Consider the following 9,648-nt stretch of genomic DNA (forward strand, 5'->3'; position numbering starts at 1 on the left):
GTGTCTAATTCAACCAAGATGTTGAATTTATTAGCATAAATTCATAATATTCCCTTATTATCCTTTTATTGTTTGGAGAATCTGTAGTGGTGTCACCTCTATTATTCCTGATATTGGAAATTAGTGTTTCTCTCTTTTTTTCCCTGAACAGGCTGACTAGAGGTTTATCACTCTGATATTTTCAAAGAACCAGCATTTGGTTTTATTCTTTCTGTTTTTCTATATTCTGTTTCATCAATTTTCACTTTGTTCTTTAAAATTATTTTCTTTGTTCAGCTTATTTGGGTTTCATTCAGTCTCCCCTTTCTAGTTTCTTCAGGTGGGAGCTGAGGCCATTGATTTGAAAAGTTATTTTTTTTCAAAAATAGTCATTTAGTGCTATAATTTCCTCATAGATACTGCTATAGCAGCATCCTACAAATTCTAATGTTGTATGTTCATTTCATTCTGTTCAAAATATCTTCTGGTTTCATTCTTCATTTTCTCTTTGATCCATGGGTTACTTAGAAATATGTTATTCAGTTCCCACACATTTGAGGATTTTATGTTATTGATTTATAATTTAATTATTATAAATAAATATAATAATTTATATTATAAATTATTGATTTTATTATTGTTATTGATTTATAATTTAATCTCATTGTGATTTGAGAACATACTGTGTCAGAAGTAAGTTGTTTAAAATTTATTGATGCTTGTTTTATGGCCCAGAATATGGGTCTATATTGGTAAATGTGTCATGTGTACTTGAAAAGAATATCTATTTTACCCTTATTGGGAGAAGTGTTCTATAAAGTCAGTTAGATCAAGTTGCTTGGTAGTGTTATTCAAGTCTTCTATATTCTCACTGATTTTCTGTCTGTCATCCTATCAATTTTTGAGAGAGTGTATTGAAATCTCCAGCAATAATTGTGGATTTTTCTATTTCTCTTTTTAGTTGCATCAGTTTTTGCTTCATGTCTTTTCAAGCATTATTACTAGGTACATAAACACTAGGATTGTCATCTTGATTAATTGATATCTTTATCATCATGAAATGACCTTCTTTATCTTTGATAATGTCGTTGCTTCAAAATATACTGTGACATCAACATACGCATTTCAGTTTTCTTTTGACTAGTAGTTACCATGGTATATTTTTTTCCATTCATTTACTTCTAACCTATTTGTGTCTTTATATTTAAAGTGTGTTTCTTATACACATTATATAGTTGGAGTTTGCTTTTTAGTACAATCTGGCAATCTCTGCCTTTTAATTGGGGCATTTAGACCCTTTATATTTAATGTGCTTGATATGGTTATATTTAAATCTATCACCTAGCTATTTGTTTTTATCCAGCTGTTCTTTTTCCCCTTTTCTTCCTTTCCTGCCTCCCTTTTGTTTGTTTTGTTTTGTGGCTGGCTGGTACAGGGATCAAATCCTGGGCCTTGGTGTTATCAGCACAACGCTCTAACCAACTGAGCTAACCAACCAGTTTCCTGCCTCCTTTTGACTATTTAAATATTTTATGATCCATTTATTATCTTTGACTTATTAGCTATATTTATTTGTTTTATTGTTTTAGTAGTTGCTTTGGGGTTTATAGAATACATCTTTAATTTCTCACAGTCTACCTTCAAGTGATACTATACCACTTCATCACTTCATATATAGGATAAGAACCTTACAACAGTATACTTCTGATTCCCCACTCCCAACATTTGTGCCATTGTTATACATTTACTTTTACATATGGTATAAATCTCACATCACATTGTAATTGTTTTTATGTTAACAGTAAATTATCTTTATGAGAATTTTGAATAATATCAAAAGTCTTATTTACCATGCAGTTACCATTTCTAGTGCTTTCCATTACTTTCTGTGGATTATAATTCCATTTGGTATCATTTTCCTTCTGTCTGATCAACTTCCTTTAGTATTTCTTTTAGTATCATATGCCAATGATAAATTCCATCAGTTTTTATATGTCCGTAAAAGGTTTTATTTTGCTCTTGTTTTCGAATAGTCTTTTTGCTGAGAATAAATTCTAAGTTGACAGGGTTTTCTATCTTTTAGTATAATCACCTCTTGGTATCTGCAAGGGATTAATTCCAGGCACCCCGTAGATACCAAAATCTGTGGAGGCTCAAATTCCTTATATAAAATAGTGAAGTATTTACACATAACCTACATCCCTCCATATACTTTAAATCATCTCTAGATTACTTATGATACCTAATGCTATGTAAGTAGTTATGCTGTATTTTTATTTGTATAACTTTTTATTGTATTTTTTTTTTAATTTTTTAAAAAAATTTTGATCTGTGGTTGGTGGAATCCTTTGCAGAACCTGTGGATACAAAGGGCTGACTATACTTCAAAGGTGTTGCTCCATTGTCTTCTCAATGTACTGTTTCTGATGAGAAATCTGCTGATATCCCTATCTCTGTTCCTTTGTACATAATGTCTTCTCTCTTGCTGCTTTTTAAAGCTTTTCTTTATTAATAGTTTTGAGTACTTAGATGATGATATGCCTTTATGTCATTTTCCTCATGTTTCTTGTTCTTGGGGCTCATTGACATTCTTAAATCTGTATCCTTATATTCACCATTATTTGTAATCAGACAATATAAGTTTTCAATCTTTTTAAATTTATTGGCACTTGTTTTATGGTCTATTGCAGTGAATGTTCCATGCACATATGAAAACATAAGTATTCTACAGTTGTTGGTGTCAAAGTACTTTATAATATTATTCAGATCTTTGATATTCTTAGAATTATTAGAACAAAAATAGTATCAATTACCAAGAGCATAAAAACTATCATTGTAGATTTGCCTTTTCCTCTATTTAGTTCTATCAGTTTTTGCTTCATGTATTTTGGAGCTCTGTTTTTATACACATTGCCATTTATCAGTGTTTCGTGGTCCTGATGAATGGAATCCATTTTTCATTACAAAGTATGCTTCTTTATCTCTGATAATAGCTCTTGTCTCAAAGTCTATATTATCTGATGATAATATTATAGCCACTCCAGCTTTCTTATGATTAGTGCTTTTGCATAATATCTCTATTCTTTTACTTTCAACCTGTGTCTTCATGTTTAAAGTATCTCTTGTAGACAGAAGGTAATTAGCTCTAGTTCTTTTAACCAGTCTGAGAATTTCTGCCTTTTAATTGAAATGTTTAGTTCATTTACATTTAATATTATTTTTATATGGCTGCCTTTAGGATGGCCATTTTGTTATTTGCTTTCTATTCATCCTGTTTTCTTTTTCTCTGTTTCCTTTTCTGTTTTCTTTGGGGTTTATCAGTATTTTTTTAGTATTCCATTTTAATTTATTGGGTTTTTCTTCTGTCTAACATTTTATTATGAAAATTTTCAAATATACCAAAAAGTTAAAGAAGTTTTACAGTGATAAGTTTTAAGTATATACACAGTTAACATTTTCTATACCTATAGAAAAGAAAAGACCTCAATTTGTCAACACATCTATCTTACTGGTGCTTTATCTCTTAATTTAAACACAGTAGAGGTAAATGCATTTTTTTTTTTTTTTTTTTTGTCCTTTTTGAGACCGGCCACACTGCGCTCAGCCAGTGAGCACTGTAAGCACACTGGTCATCCCTATATAGGATCCGAACCCGCAGCGGGAGCGCTGCTGCGCTCCCAGCGCCACACTCTCCCGAGTGCACCACGGGCTCGGCCCGAGGTAAATGCATTTAAAGGGTTGCATTAACAGAAATGTAATTACCAGAACATGGGAAGTGAGAGTCCCATCTTTACGTATTTAGGACCTTCAGTGTGAGAGGGAATAGGACGATATGGACTGTGTCCAGAGAGAGTGACCAGGATGAGGCACTAACTAGATGCTGTGTCATCACGAGGAAGTAAGTGTCTATATTTCTAACCCCAGGGAAGAACAGAGAGATTAGAACAAGGCATTTACAAGTCATAACCTCACAGCCCCTTAAGGGGAGACAGCAAGCTGTCTGTGGGAGAGTCCAGGAGCCAGTACTAGACAGATGCTCCATGTAAACAAATGTAGCTTCAATAAAAGGAAGAACCAACAGGAAAAGGTGCCAAAAATAAGCAAGATTTTCTCATACCCATCACTAGTGCAAGCATTCACTCATTCAACAAATATTTGTTGAGTCTTTAAGAGCCAGACACTGAGCTAGGCACTGTGGATAGAGTGGTGAGCAAAACAGACAGGGGTTCAGGTCCTCATGGGGAGGTAAATATTGAATAATCCCACAGATAAAACTATCAATGGTGACTCATGCAGGAGATTTGCTCTGGCAGGAGTTGGAGAACAGGATTAAATGTCTTCTATGCTGAGATTAAACAGCGTAGAATCACAGGAAGCTCTAAGTGAGTGAAGCTTTTATTATTACGTTATTATTATTTGCTTTATTATCATTCATTTCACATTTCCTGGGCACCTACCTTAAGTGAGATGGGACCTTTGTCCTCCAGGTGGAAGGGGCATCCAGTTAACAGACCATCCAATGCAGTGTGGGGAATGCTGTAATTAGAAACCAGGAGCCAGGGTCACTCTCTGCCTAGGAAGCAGTAGGGGGCGTCCTGGGGTAGGATAGCTTCCAGAGACAGTGGGAATGAGTTGGATCTTGAAGGATGAATGCAGGGAGACTTGAAGAATCAAAAGCAGGCAAACTGTTGTGCACCAGTTCCCCTCACACTCCCCTTCAGATCACCAGAAAACATGACAAATGTGAGGTGTCCCCTCCTCTCTAGCCCCCTTTCCCCTCTCCCTGCTCCGCCTGTCTCCCACTCCCTGGTGGGTTACTCAGCTGGGTCCCTTAGCCAATTAACACTCTTTGCATCTGAAAAGCTCAAATCAGCTCCTCAGAGGTGTTAGAGATCAGAGTAATTAAGGTCTCTTTCTAATGCAAATCTAAGCCAGAAATTGAATGTTTGTCTCTTTGGGAAATTGGGGTCCCGAGTTCTACCAGGAGGTAGTGAAAATCAGCATGGGGAGGTGATGGCTTCAAGAACTGAAGCCAATTTGTTTGGATGCTCTCCAGAAATATGATTCAATTAAATCAAGATTGACTCCACATGTGAACGGAAGTGATATTATTGAAAGCTGATTTAGAAGCCAACCCTCCCCTGCTCTCTGATGCGCTCACAATAAAATCCAAACCCCTCACTATGGTCTCAAGGCCCGAAGTAATCTGGCTCCTGCCTTTCCTGCAGCCTCATCTCAGGCCCCTTTTGAAAGAAAGTGAGCTGAAACGCTGGTACCGATCAAGCTTTATTAAAGGAAAAGAATCTGCTGGGCTGCACTCAAAATGGAGAGCAGCAACCAGCATCAGGGTGGGAGCGCTTATATAGGCTGCAAGGAAGCCTGACATAATCACAGAGGGTTTGGTGCTGATGTGGAGGAGTTTCTATTTCTCAGAAACCACAGGTTTCTCATAGGGAAAGGCTGGCAGCCATTTCGTGCTGGGTATGTGTAAAATGGCACCAGTCACGTCCAAGATGGCGCTGGTCACATCCAAGATGGTGCTGGTCACATCCAAGATCCATCATTCCTGCCTTTTAAGTATAGGGAGAAGGGAAAAGGGGTGAAGGTCTCATTCTTCTGAAGCTACTTCCTGCTGGAGATGGGTGAAGATATGAAAAAAATAAAACAGTTAAGTGGTGGAGTATTTGTTTCATGTGGGGAGGCCGTATTCTTCTGGGGAAGGGTTGATGGTTCTGAGAGGCTGATATCCTCTTCCCAGGAACAATTCAGAGACCTTTTGGTTGGTGAAGGCCTGCATACATTCCTGTAAGAAATTAGAGAAAATTCTGAAACACTGAAAGAGGCAGGGACCAAGAAGAAGGATAAGTCCCATCATGGTCAGAGGTCTGACATGTTTTGTCCTGAAGTCCTCCCCCGTTGCTATAGCCTAGGTGAGTGGTTTGGGTGAAGCAGAAATGTTTTGTCGGGGAGGGGCACTGGACTCCAGCAGAATCCCCTTTGGAAAGAGCTATCCAGTAGTTTTACCCCCATAAGAACATGATGTGGCAGTTGTCTGGTTATATAACATGATGTGGGAACGTATGTCAACGAATGTGAATGCATGAATGTGTCCTGTAGGGTTCCTCCGAAGACTCTGGGTGGCAGTCCTGGGAGGTTGGAAAGTGTCCTTCCACACAGCAAGACCTTGGTTATACATTGTGAACAGGGTGTGGCATATGCCTCTGTTAGGAAAAGAAGCAAGAGGAAGAGAAAAGGCAAGTGTTCAGGTGCTGAGAGGTTGAGAGGGTGCATAGTAGGAAAAAGGAGTAGAGGGTAACCTCTTTGGGGGTGTAATCAAGAGGGCGCCCTGCCAGGCTAATTCAGTTACCCTCTCAAGGATGTCTTCAACACTGGAGGTGGTGGGTTGGAACCAGTCTTGGAGCAAATCCTGTGTGAAGGACATGAAGTGGGCCTGCAAGTGAGAGGATAATCGCTGAGGGAAAGATCATCCTTCTTCTGGGATTGGGGGAGTGAAGGTCCTGGAGATTTTCAATTTTGTGGCTCCTAAAATGGACGAAGTGTGAGGAGATGTCGGGTTGGGGGTTGAGCAGGGGGACCCCTCTGGCTTGTTAACAGATTCTTTGGGTAAAGTCTCAGGTGCTAGTTTTACCAAGGATAAGTGATACCAAGGGGCCTTTCCTAGTACCTTTACTGCCATGGGGGTGGTGAGAAGTGCTGTATAAGACCCTTCCCAGCATGGTGAGAGGGGCTTTGGGATTCAGTTTTTAATATACACTTGCTATCCTGGGCTCAGTGTAAAGTCTGAGGGGGTGTTGGGGAAAGGATGAGGTAATAGAAGGTTGGCCTGTTCCCTATGATCCCTAATGAGTGAAAGAGTAGGGAGATACCGGCCTAAAGGTGATGAGCTGGAAGGGAGAGGTGTGAGAGTGAAGGGCCTACCATCCTTTTGTGGGGAGGCATGTGAGTAAAGTCAATTTGCCAGTCCTGGCCAGGACTGTATTCTCTGGCCTGGTGGGTGGGAAAGGACCAAACTTGGAGGCCACCATGATTGGAGCAATGACTACACAAAGGACAATTTTGAGTGATTTGTTTAAGTAACTTGGCCATGTGGGGAGAGTAATATAGGGACTGAAGAAGGCATAGTAGGGGTTCATAGCCTGTATGAACTGAATTGTGGAAATCTAAAAGGATTTGCTCAGTTTGTGTGGTAGGGAGGACATAGCGACTGGAGAGAGTATACCAGTTGTCCTTCCTCTGTGCTCCCAGCTCTTGGAGGTGTGGTATTTCTTGAGGTGTGTATTGGGGTAAGGGCATAGGGGCCATGAGAAATACCTGAGCAGTAGAGAAAGAGTGGGAGCCTGGTGATTGAGCAGCCTGTTCTGCAATTAGGTCCACCAGTTTGTTTCCCTGGGCTATGGGGCCATTGGAGGCTTGGTGTCCTCTGCAGTGTATAGCCCCAACCTCCTTTGGGAGTTGTGTAGCCTCAAGAAGTATCTTAATAAGATGTCCGTTTTTTTATGGGCCCTCCTTAAGTGGTCATGTATCCTCTCTCCTTCCATATGGCCATGCAGGAATGTAGAATGTGGTAAGCGTACTTAGGGTCAGTGTATATATTAACTAGTTTGTTACTTGCCAGAGTAAGAGCGTGGGTGAGGGCAATGAGTTCTGCCTGTTGGGAAGTGGTGTTGGGGGAAGGGGGCAGCCTCAATAGTTTGTGTTAGATTTACTATGGCATAACCTGCCCAGGCAGCAGGTGTGGAGGTGGCACTCCCATCTATGAACCATGTATGTTGGGGCCACGTAATGGGATGTGGGGAGATGTGTGGAAAGGGATTGAGAAAGAGGTGTAAAGCCTCCATGCAATTATGTTCTAAGGGTCATGAGTGTTTTGGGATGAGAGTGGCTGGATTTAAGGGCAGGCAAGGTATAAAGGAGAACTAGGAATTTTCAATGAAGATAAGGTGGATAAGTTGTAGGCAGGAAGGGGAGAGAATTGACATGACCTTATGGCTGAGAAGTTCTTGAAGATGATGGGGGGAACAAATAATGTTTGTTGTCCAAAAGTTAGTTTAGCGCTTTCTTGTGTCTAAAGGGTGGCTGCCGCCAAGGCCCATAAACAGGGACCCCATCCTCAAGCTGTGGTGTCCAATTGTTTGGAATGGTATGCAGCAGGGGAGAAGATATCTCCCACCTCTTGTCCAAAACCCCAACTGCCAATCCTTGGGTTTCTGTGACGTATAGGATAAAAGGATGAGATAGGTTTGGGAAGTATAGAGCTGGGGCTGCGAGGAGAGTGGCTTTTAATTGCTGGAAGGGAGAATGAATGGGCTTTGTGGGATCTAAAGGGATGGCAGGATCCCCTTTGGCTGCCTCATGAAGTAGTTTTGCTAGCATGCTAAAGTTAGGAATCCATAGGCAAAGATACCCTGCAAGCCCCAAGAAAGAAAGGATTTCACCCTTTGTGGTAGGAGTAGGGAGTTCAGAAATTAAACTCTTGCAATCTACTATTATTTCTCTGGTGTTGGGGGTGAGGTGGATTCCCAAATAGGTGACTGAAGGTGAAGAAATTTGGGCCTTGCTGGGGGATACTCAATATCCCCTGGAGGTCAGAAAATTAAGGAGAGCAACAGTGTGGGTCTGTGAATCTTCATAGGAGGGGCTACAAAGGAGGAGGTCATCCACGTATTAAAGTGCTAGAGGTTGGAAGAAGTTCAAATAAGTCATGAGCTAAGGCCTGGTCAAAGAAGTGGGGGCTATCTTGAAACCCCTGAGGTAGTACTGTCCAGGTGAGTTGTTGGGAACAATGCGTATCAGGATCAGTCCAAGTGAAGGTGAACAGGTTTTGACAGGAAGGGTGTAAGGGGATAGAAAAAAAGGCATCTTTGAGGTCAAGTGCAGAGAAGAAATGGGTTGTTGTTGGGATTGTGGATAGAAGAGTATAGGGGTTAGAAATGATTGGGGTTATGGGTAAAATAGCCACATTAATGGCCATGAGGTCTTCAATAAACAGTATGAGCCATTAGGCTTTATAACTGGAAGGATGGGTGTATTAAAAGGCGAGTGAGTAGGCCATAAAAGATGAGAGGAAAGGAATTTATGTATGATGGGTTTTGAGCCTATTAGGTGTTTGTTAGTGATGGGGTATTGTGGGACATTAGGGAACAAAGAGGGGTTCCACAACTTAACAAGGACAGGGAAATGGTGCATAGCAATGGAGGGAGAAGAAGCATCCCATACTACACGATTAACCTTGTCTGAGGGTAAGGGGAAGGTGGAAGCCTCAGGGGCCAGGTCTGGGGTGGCCTGTAACAGCAGTATTGTAGCTGGAGTTAAAGTGTTTAGGGTAAGGGTAGCTTAGAATTTGAAAAGGATGTCCTGCCCCAATAAGGGGATGGGGCATTGAGGCATTATTAAGAATTTGTGTGTGAATTGGGTGTGATGTAGGGTGCAGGAAAGAGCTTGAGTGATCTGTGGGCAGTATTCTGATCCCATGACCCCTACTATTGTGATAGAAGATGGGATTCTTGGTCCTGCATATTCAGAAAGCATAGAGTAAGTGGCCCCTGTATCAATGACAAAAGAGATTGGCTAACTTGCTGTGAGGAGAGTTACCCTGGACTCACATGTGGCGATCTCTGTGGGGGCCTCGGGCCCTGGGCATCGTCAGTC

The sequence above is a fragment of the Galeopterus variegatus genome, unplaced genomic scaffold (genome assembly GCF_000696425.1).
Source record: "Galeopterus variegatus unplaced genomic scaffold, G_variegatus-3.0.2 Scaffold11, whole genome shotgun sequence".
NCBI classification, from domain to species: Eukaryota; Metazoa; Chordata; class Mammalia; order Dermoptera; family Cynocephalidae; genus Galeopterus; species Galeopterus variegatus.